Source organism: Lissotriton vulgaris, chromosome 9 (assembly GCF_964263255.1).
Source record: "Lissotriton vulgaris chromosome 9, aLisVul1.2, whole genome shotgun sequence".
Classification (NCBI taxonomy): domain Eukaryota; kingdom Metazoa; phylum Chordata; class Amphibia; order Caudata; family Salamandridae; genus Lissotriton; species Lissotriton vulgaris.
Window position 1 is genome coordinate 393,288,143 of NC_141697.1, and position 10,904 is coordinate 393,299,046.

Below are 10,904 nucleotides of genomic sequence, written 5' to 3' on the forward strand. Positions count from 1 at the left end.
GGCGCTGTCATAACTACAGCAAATGAGCTTCCTTATTCTGGCCAGTGAGATGGACTAACTTTAAAGATAGGCGCTCACCCAGGTCTGATCTGCATCTCTCAACTGGATTCCAATGATACAGGTTTCCCCAGGTGATTTTAAGTGACTTTCAGGAAAGAGAAAACAATGTTCTGTACTGGGGTTATTTTTTTACCGAGGGCACTTTAACCCTCGCCAAAGACAGCGTATAGAAACACTTATGCATACAAACCATAAAGGGCAACACAATAATATTTTGCATTAAAAAATGTTCTGTTATTTTGCTGAGTTTAGCCCATGTAGCGAAGCAGCTTATTTCTTTCTTTATCCTCACAAATAACTTTCCAGCTGTGACCTTTTGCACACATTTGCACACATGGCCATGTTGGATTCGTTTCTCTGAAACTAAACTTGTTAGGTCTCGCCTACGCAGTGCGCAAGCGCTGCTTAGGAGGGGAACCTTTTGGAATCACTCATGACTTTTGTTTTAACTTGTGCATGGTTTGCACTGTTGTCTATTGGCACTTCTGCACGTTTGGCGTTTCCCTTGCAGGAGCAAGCAGCGGCACCATCTGTTTTCAATTATATTGCTCGCGCTTTCAAAACAGATGGCGCCGCTGCTCACTCCGGTAAGGGAAAAGTCAAATGTGCTTGTTTTATTCCTGCATTGAGATACCTTTTTCACAGCTACTGAGCACTATAATACAAACTGGCAGCATTGTGCAGGTAGCTCTCCTACCTGCTACCTTCTCCCTTTAATTACAACCATTATGTGTCGAGCAGAATGGCGTTGCCATAGTGACTGCAAACAGCCAGGCCTCCCACTTCCGGGCCTGCTTAGAGCTCAGGCTCTCCCGTGCCTGATCATAAATAAATAGCAGCAGGGTGAGGCTACCCCCGGTAACATCAGCCTTTTTTGCCTCAAATAATGGAGTTTGTTCGTGAAGAAACAGATTAAGACGAGAATAGAAGGCAAGATTGACCCTGCAACAAAAGGAACGCATTTATTTCTACTGCAGCGGAAATCATCCCACGTTGACTTTTGGTATATGCTTTGTTGTCGTAATAGTGTTGATAAAGGGATTAAAAGTTGACGAGGAGGGCGTCACTCCATTCTAGTTCTGGTGTGTCGTTTAGAATTTTAGGTGTTGTAGTTGGGCTTAATTAGACTACTGCACTTTCCTCACATGCTAACGCTCTCGCTTTAGGTTGGAGACTTTCGATTTTTAAGATGTTATTTTAGCTTTATCCCACTTGCATTAGCTTCCATATCAAGACAGGTAAATGTTGAAACCAAATTTAAATATAAGCCAATGCTCTTAATTTAGCCTGTAGACTCACAATTTTTTTTTAAGCTGGAAATGATGCAGTTTTAGCTCTCACCCTTAGAAATCCCTGCGATCCAAGGTAATAAAGTGAGGTAATCAAATGTCCATGCATGACAAAGGACATTATTTTTAAGTCACTGGAGAAAGTCAGCCCCTCAGGTTTCATTTTGTAAATATCCTATTTTCCCAAATGCTATCATGCATTAGTTCTCCGGGTATTTTATTCGCTAATCTCCCTTTTAAGATGTTCCTAAATGTTGGCATGTACGATTATGATGCAGCTTATATCAAAGGACCGTTAAGTAGCAAATCCTGATCAGAAGGGGTTAAATACTTGTGTTGATATGAAGTCTGATGATGTGCCTGAAGCCATTTTATAATTGGGCAGCTTTACATTTAGTAGCAGTTGTTAAACTAACCGCACATCCAATGACAAATGTATGAGGTAGGTAGAACCATACAGAAAGTTGACTTAGAAACTATGCAAGTTGACTTGTTTACATAATTCATATGATCGTGGGTGCTACATAGATCACAATATTGCCACCAACTAAGGACATCCAGAGTACATTGAAAACCATACTCAACCACATATATAGAAGATCCAAAGCACACCTCGAATTAGAGTACATAAGTAAGAAATCAGAAATACATCTATATTTAGTATAGAATCGTGTACATCATATATGCCAATATTTCAGAACAGGAAAGTGAGAGATAGTAAAAAAATAAATATGAGGAATTTATTTTCCCCATTTACTTCTATTGAAGCAGAGGCACTTTCAAGCTGGAGACAGCTACAATAAAGACATTTTTGGCATAAGAATTAGTGAGTCTCCCGCCTGAATTAGGTTTGTTGTCATGTCTGGTACATAGGCAGGATACGTTTCTGAATGCGAATTAAAAGAATACAAACAGAACCAGCCATAGAAAACTCCAATGAAGAACAGTTGAAAACTCTTTGTTAAGCTGATCAGATGTAGTAATATTCATAGGTGTATATTAGAATTTCGTTGTTGGTTGACTGCGGTGTGAGCTCTAGTCATGTAGGAACCACAATCCTTGTCAGAGTATTGCACAAGCAAACCTAAAATTAACCTGTGTTTAACCCCCTGGTAGTTCGGCTCAGAACAGTCCAGCATAAGTTAGAGGCAATGTGTAAAGTATTTGAGCAACACTTCAAATAGTAAAATAGTGAAAACACAACCCCAAGAGAATCACACTCCATGTTAAAAAAATATAGTTTATTTTAATTAATAAAACAAGCAAAGGGTCGGACAGACGGTGCCTGGTGTCGCTCACAGGGCCTGACAGAATCTTGTATGACAGGAGGGGATCAGTTGGGTGCTGTGAAAGCCCATTCAAGAAGCACTGCTTGCCCTGGAGCAGCAGACATGCTCATGGCTGCTTAGTGGTCAATCAATAAATAAAGAAGCCAAAAGCACTTTTTTATTAATTCACGCTACTGGCCTCGAGACTCATTCTTCAAGTACCCTTTTTATGAACTGCTATTTTCTTCTTATTTTCCTAATACTGCATGTAAACGTGAGTACTACGATAATATGCAGACACAAATCTTTTTTGTTAATGGAGTATTTGCATAACATGGAAAGCATTGGCATAGCCAATAGGTCTCGCCTTTGGGATCTTATAAGTGTTAAGCCATGCAACAGTTGATGTTGTTGCACCAAGGATATTGTACTGCATAACTAGATACTTATAGGGTCCCAAAGGCAAGACCTATTGGCTATGCCAATGCTTGTTTTTACATCTAGCTTCGCACAACATTATTACAACACCCTGAACATCATGTACATGGGTTTGTTTCGCACTATGTACAAATGTCATCACTATCTTCATCCATGGAGCGACAGGGCTATCTACAGATCAATAACATCATTAACCTATGCGTAGATGGCAAGGCTGCTTTATATAATAAAAGATGAGCATCCGGATACATTAGCAGAGCAGGTACTTCCATTGATACAGAGGGTCCTTGCATGCTCATGACATCTAATGAAGGGTGTCCAGTTTGTGACCAAGACGGGGTCCTTCACTCTATCCCATCAGGTAATGGGGTTGGATCGTCCCTTGGGGGATTCTTGGCTCTATGCCTACACACACTCTAGGTACACATTGACTAGGGTTTGCATAGTACGAGTACGCCAGATTACTACCTTGTTTATATGCCTGCATATATACAATTGTTTAGTACCATGGCAGAACTATATCTTCTATTTAATAACGTGTATCTGCCTCTATCTACTAATCATTGCAGCACACGTATTTTATGCAAGAATAGCGTTGGCTCAATACATATTATTGAAAATCATCCCACTGTGTATTCGCTGTATATTTCTCTGAGACTAGGTGAGCAAGGTAGACTGAGCGAAAGGTTCTGTACTGTTTCCAGGATCCCTGAGGGGGTCAGGGTTGTCATATTCAGCGGTTGCAGAAACCATTTGCTCCATGGTAGGTTATGGGGGCTTACGGTGACACTGAGCTAGCTGGTCAATAGGCCAACATATCCTGCAGGGGTGTCCGGACTCAGTCTTGACACCAAGCCCTTAGTTTATGTTGCCCGAACGATGCGCAGGGCCTACGGATTGGTAGGAACCGAACGATAGTTCATCTTCAGATTAGAGGCGAGGTTTAACGTCCGGCATACATTTCCCAGACGGCAATGGGAAGTGGCAGGTTCAACTCTAGAGAACTTAAACCAAATCTAATGTTCAAACTGGACGGTATTATAGGGGCTGTGGAAAACTTGATTACAGTGTTACTTATTTATCTTATTCAACTAACAACCATTGACAAAGCCAATTGTCCTGGCTTGTTGTAGGTGTAGTGTTAGTTGTTGTATTGTATATCTGGATGCAATGATAGAAGCAGCAAAATGCCAGTTGGGGGCACATTGTGCTAAGCACAGATTTTAGCTTACCTGTTTAGCCATGCCCTTAATTGCATCGGCCATGCTGCTTTGAAAAACTCCCCTGCTTGTGCATTTATAACCACAGATGTATTTTACTACCAGTAAAAATTCACAATTAGAAGAGATTACCAGACGTAAGAGGGTTACAGTTACTGGTAGAAATGCTGATTTTCTCAAGTGATGGCATGACACTTTGTCCCCAAAAGGCAGGAGGACATATGAGTATAAGGGGATGCAGGAACATGTATGGGAATGTATTGTTTTCTAACCTGTTATGACGTGGTGATTAACCTGTATAAAAGGGTTACTGGTGAGTGTTGGTATATGTCCTTGTTACCAGTGAGTGTTGGTTATATGTCCTTGTTACCACTAGTGTTGGTTATATGTCCTTGTTCCAGTGAGTGTTGGTTATATGTCCTTGTTACCAGTGAGTGTTGGTTATATGTCCTTGTTACCTGTGAGTGTTGCTTATATGTCCTTGTTACCAGTAGTGTTTGTTATATGTCCTTGTTACCAGTGAGTGTTGGTTATATGACCTTGTTAACAGTTAGTGTTGGTTATATGTCCTTGTTACCAGTGAGTGTTGGTTATATATCCTTGTTACCCATGAGTGTTGGTTATATGTCCTTGTTACCAGTGAGTGTTGGTTAGTCCTTGTTACCAATGAGCGTTGGTTATATGTCCTTGTTACCACTGAGTGTTGGTTATTTGTTCTTCGTTACCAGTGAGTGCTGGTTATATGTTCTTCGTTACCAGTGAGTGTTGATTATATGTTCTTGTTACCAGTGAGTGTTGTGAGTGTTGGTTATATGTCCTTGTTACTAGTGAGTATTGGTTATATGTCCTTGTCATGAGTGAGTGTTGGTTGTATATTCTTGTTACCAGTGAGTGTTGGTTATATGTCCTTGTTACCAGTGAGTGTTGGTTATATATCCTTGTTACCAGTGAGTGTTGGTTATATGTCCTTATTACCAGTGAGTGTTTGTTACATGTCCTTGTTACCAGTGAGTGTTGGTTATATATCCTTGTTGCCAGTGAGTGTTGGTAATATGTCCTTGTTACCAGTGAGTGTTGGTTATATGTCCTTGTTACCAGTGAGTGTTGGTGATATGTTCTTTGTTACCAGCGAGTGTTGGTTATATATCCTTGTTACCAGTGAGTGTTGGTAATATGTCCTTGTTACCAGTGAGTGTTAGTTATATGTCCTTGATACCAGTGAGTGTTGGTTATATGTCCTTGTTACAAAGCTGTAGGTAGCACGGGTGAGTGCAGCTGGCGGCCGCTACCTGGATCCAGAAGCTACCACCAGCTGCACTCACTCGTGCTACCTACAGATTTCCAGATACTTCTGTTGACCTACGACCTGAACATACCCTTTCTAGTCTTTCCGCTAACCGGCATATTGTGCCCAGCGGGAGTCTTCCCTGCCATAGGACTCGTTGCGCCTCTCCATGCTACGAAGCCAGTTTTCATTTCACTGGACTTGCGCGCCATTATCGTAGGAATCCAACAGCCCTGCTGAGTCATATCCTCCACACGATGTGACAAAACACGTGTCGGCTGATTGTATTTTTGTATGTACTGATCAAGATTGAACCATAAAACTAAAGACTTAAGCATCATTGGATCTTGACTCCGTTAACTTGTACTTTGTCCAACTCTTCTGGTTCTGACACAAGAACAAAGTACTTTGATATGTGTGCACAGGACTTGTACCTAATTGTTTGGTATGGGACTTGTCCCTCACCTTTACAGGGGCTGTTTTCTGTCTGGGTTTGTACCCCTGACCTGTTTGCACCGTGATATCTGAAGACATTTATATCAAACTTATATCGTACCTGCTTGAGCGCCATTTCTTCCTGTCCTTTACCCAAACCCAATCTTCTCTCACCTCTTAGTCATTTATTCTGATATTTGATTTATGTTCTCACACCTTTGCATGGTCTTTTTTGTTGTTTGTGTTACGTAATCAAGACATCGTAGTGCACTTATTGTAGAAATAAAAGTGTTGTCACAAGTATAATATGCTCTTACGGGTATTGGCTTAAATGGAAAATGTCATCTTTTGCGGCATTGTAGAAGTGGCTGCAATGTAAATACGGGAATGCACCTGACTATTCATTTGCTATTTTAGTCTAGTGTTAATTTTTCTGCCTTTTTACCTGCTCAAATCCAATTTATGTCTGGAGCTGTGGCCTTCTGTACATACCATTTGTGGTTCCTCTACAGATACTTTCTTCAGGTTTTCATCCATTTGTAGTAGTTGTCATTGTTTCTGTACTATTTTCTGTATGTGTCTAAATAAGTGGAGATTAACATTCCTCTCTCACTCTGCTGTTTCTTTATTTGATCCTACACAGGTTGTTGTTGTTGTTTCATCAATTCCGCCTTGTATGACCACATTAATGGTTTGCACTTAAAACGGAGTTAAACTATGTACTAATATAATAGTGTTGTTAATAGAAGGGTATTCTCCGCGGGAGTAGTATTTAGCTCTGTAATTTATATACTCTCAAATTCAGCTACAATACCAAAATGTAGGATTTAACTGTGGAAAAGAATTTCGAGGAGAGACATAAATATAATAACATTTTATTTTTGTAATGTTTTTGTGAAGTACAGTTGAATATAAACAGAATAAAAATAATACAGAAGTTAGTTTATGAAATTGGTTAATTAAGGTAATGACAATGTGTTTGAATGAACCAAGAAGGGAGAAGTCTGGGAAATCAAGGAATAAGTAGGCATTGACAAAGCCACTAGTTACTGCGTTTAATGAACTAATGTAGCCTAGACATTTTACCAGCCAATGCTTGTTTGTTGCTTTTGTTAGTTGGCATTGTAAGGGAAGAAAGGAACGAGGGAGGAGACCAAGGGCAGGGGATTCAAATTGAAAGAATCCTGGGCAGCCATCTTAAAATGACATTGCAATCTTTGAATATTGTTTTACCATTCACCGATGAATGCTTGTTTGGAATCAACACATCAGCTGTTTTAGACCGGTACAACAATGATAAGAATGCAAAATAACATTCCAGAAAAGATAGTACTGGGCGGCCATCCCAGAATTGTACTGCGTAGTGTGTCATTGGTGTACTGTTCCAAGATGACTGATGTATTACATCTAAAAGCGGAGGCCATATTAAAATGGTAAAACAATGCTAAAGTTTTTCAACATCATTTAGAGATAGACACCCATAGAAGCTGTCTTTGCAGGGGGTGTAGTGCACTGAAAGTGCCAGAACACCATATAGGGCCACATGTATTACATTTGGAAATTGCGATTTCCTAATTGAGATTTTCTGAGAATCGTAATTAGGTAATCGCTATTTCCAATGTATTCAATTTCATGAGTTTCATAAACCGATTCCTGGTGGGCCGCAAATCAATCTAACTCCTTAATATTAATGAGGTAGATCGCAATTCGAGACCCCCTAAGAATTGCTAAAATCACAGGGATGATGCCCTGCTGAGGTCAGAAGACCATTTTCAAAAAATGGGGCAACCCAATAGGTCAAGGACCTGGGTGAAGTGCGATAAGAGAAACAATGGTCCTTACCATCAATTAGATATTACATGAGTCAATACTTAGTTACTCAGGCAAAACATTATTTAGAGCATATCATAACTCAACAGCTCAATGTGATGAATCCCATATATGATACAACAAAAGCAACAGAATTATTTCTTACCAAGCAATTTAATTCATTGCTAATCCAATAGATATTTTTCATAATTCATAAAAACAATTTCTGAATATCAATTCAGTACTGTCAATAATCACATTAGTACAGCAAATTGATTAAAGGTGAATATGCCGCAAGAGGGGACGTGCAAAGGTAGACGTGATAAGGAATGATATAAGTGTTTAGAGGACATATAGAAAGAATCAGAAAATTGTGACAAGGAGTGGATTACAATCTTTACAATGGAGAAAAAACGGTTTCGGAATCACAGCCCAAATAAACACCCAGCCATAATATTATTCATATGCAATTTCATCAATGCAAAATGGACATAAATTCCAAATTGAGCACATCAAGTTGGGGGGTGAATCAAGGTCCAGGTGAGATCAAAAATTGGGTGTCGACGTTTCGACTCGTCTAGTGGCCCGATGGGTAGGTTACACCTCGGCCGTGCGAGTCTTCATCAGGACAATAGAAGGAAGGGCAATATCACCAAGGCTTGGTAGTCCCTAAAATGATTAAGGGCATAGTAAGTCTGTTGCACTGATCTAACTATTCCTTGATAATTTAAGGTACCCACAAAAGTGGGCAAGGCTAACCCGCAAAAGTGAAGAGCGGAAGTATATCAACCGTGTGTGGACTCTCTCACATCGGGAAGGGGTATATTATTCTACCTGAAGAACAGATATCCATATGTGGGCTTTCTCACACCGGAAAGGGGTATATTATTTCACCTAGAGGACAATTATATAATAATAAATACTCTGTAGGACAGCCTCAAGAATACTCTGCTTATATAAAAAAAAAAATTAAATGGGGGGGGGGGGGGGTTGATAAACTTTTTGAATTGCCTTCCTACCTTCAGGTTATTTTTTAATTTTTAACGTCTAAATTATAAGTAAGGCTCCCTGTTTTCTGTTTTTACTGATTTTTACAGATGAATACAGACAGAACTATTTATTTTCTTGTCTGTATTTATTTTTAAATGTGGATAAAAACGGAAATTGGATGCTTCTTGAGTGATTATAAATACACTTTGCTATGCCTGTCAAGCCAATAACCATGTGGATTCATAGGTAAGGTGATTAAAAAAGAAAGGAACTTCAATAAAGAGGCTTAAACAGCAGTAGATATGCACAAGGCTGATACTGAAATGTGCTTATTTTCATATGAGTGCATTGAGTTATATTCTGCGGGTGTTCATATCACTGAAACCTGGCAGGCATTCAAGCATGACTGCATATTTATTGGTTAAATAAATGTGGAAATAAACCAGTTTCAGCTTAACTTTTTTCACAAAACTCATAATAAATATGGATTAATACAGATAAAGTTGACAAAAAATAAATATGGATAAATACAGAAGGAAATGACAAAAAAATAAATACCATAAAACCGGGAGCCCTAATTATAAGCAGTGAAATTATCCTTAGACCATAATGCAGTATAATATTTTGACAAATAGGCTGTCCATCCAATACAGTTTACAAATTCTTAAAAAACATCTTGATCATAGAGTCTTTTTACTAGTTCTATGATGATGCCATCGTTCCCTGAGTGATATTACTTCCGCGTTTGGCGCGTTCCCTAACAAACGCTGGAAGTCCGACGAGTGAGGCGCTTCTCGAATGAAGGTAGGGTGTGCTTTCCTCTTTGATAAACTCAAAAACTCTTGAAGTTCCCTTATAATACACCCGTTGGTTCAATATAAGTTTTAATCTATTTCAGGTTGAACCCCTTCTTTGATTAAGATCACGGGGGATATAGTCTGCCACGCCGCGAGTGATGGCTATGCAAATTCTCTCTTTAAACGCGAGGAACTTGTTCCAACAAGAGGTATGTGTACACCTTGTTGCTCTTTATTGAATCAAATGAGACTGAAGTCACATCACATTACTTTTCAGAGATACGGATGTGACTTATGCCTAATCTGCACGATACCCTAGTAATTTTTGGACACCAGTGCGGTTCATATATAACAACCGCTGGGAATCAATCAATATATCGATTGAGCACAATTGGCTATGTAAATTCCCTCATTGAACGCGAGGAACTTGTTCCAACAAGAGGTATGTGTACACCTTGTTGTTCCCTATTGAATTAAATGAGCCTGAAGTCGGCCCCAGCATTTTTTACAACAAAATCACATTACTTTTCAGAGATACTGATGTGACTTATGCCTAATCTGCATGATACCCTTGTAATGTTTGGACATCAGTGCTGTCTATATATAACAACCGTTGGGAACTAATCAATATACCCATTGAGCAGAATTGGACAGCGTAAGGTACGTAAACCCCCCCAATTTCATATATATATATTTTTTTATATATAAGCAGAATATTCTTGAGGCTGTCCTACAGAGGTTTTATTATTATATATTTGTCCTCTAGGTGAAATAATATACCCATTTCCGGTGTGAGAAAGCCCACATACGGATATCTGTTCTTCAGGTGGAATAATATACCCCTTCCCGATGTGAGAGAGTCCACATACGGTTGATATACTTCCGCTCTTCACTTTTGCGGGTAAGCCTTGCCCCCTTTTGTGGGTACCTTAAATTATCAAGGAATAGTTAGATCAGTGTAACAGACTTACTATGCCCTTAATCATTTTAGGGACTACCAAGCCTTGGTGATATTGCCCTTCCTTCTATTGTCCTGATAAAGACTCGCACGGCCGAGCTTTAACCTACCCGTCGGGCCACTAGACGAGTCGAAACGTCGACGCCCAATTTATGATCTCACCCGGACCTTGTTTCACCCCCCAACTTGACGTGCTCAATTTGAAATTTATGTCCATTTTGCATTGATGAAATTGCATATGAATAATATTATTCGACAAAAATGGTTCAGCATGGTTCAGGTGCTGCATTAGCGCAGGTCGCGCTGCCAGTGCGCTGTGTTTTTAAATTTACCTTTCTTGCATTTTCGCTATTTT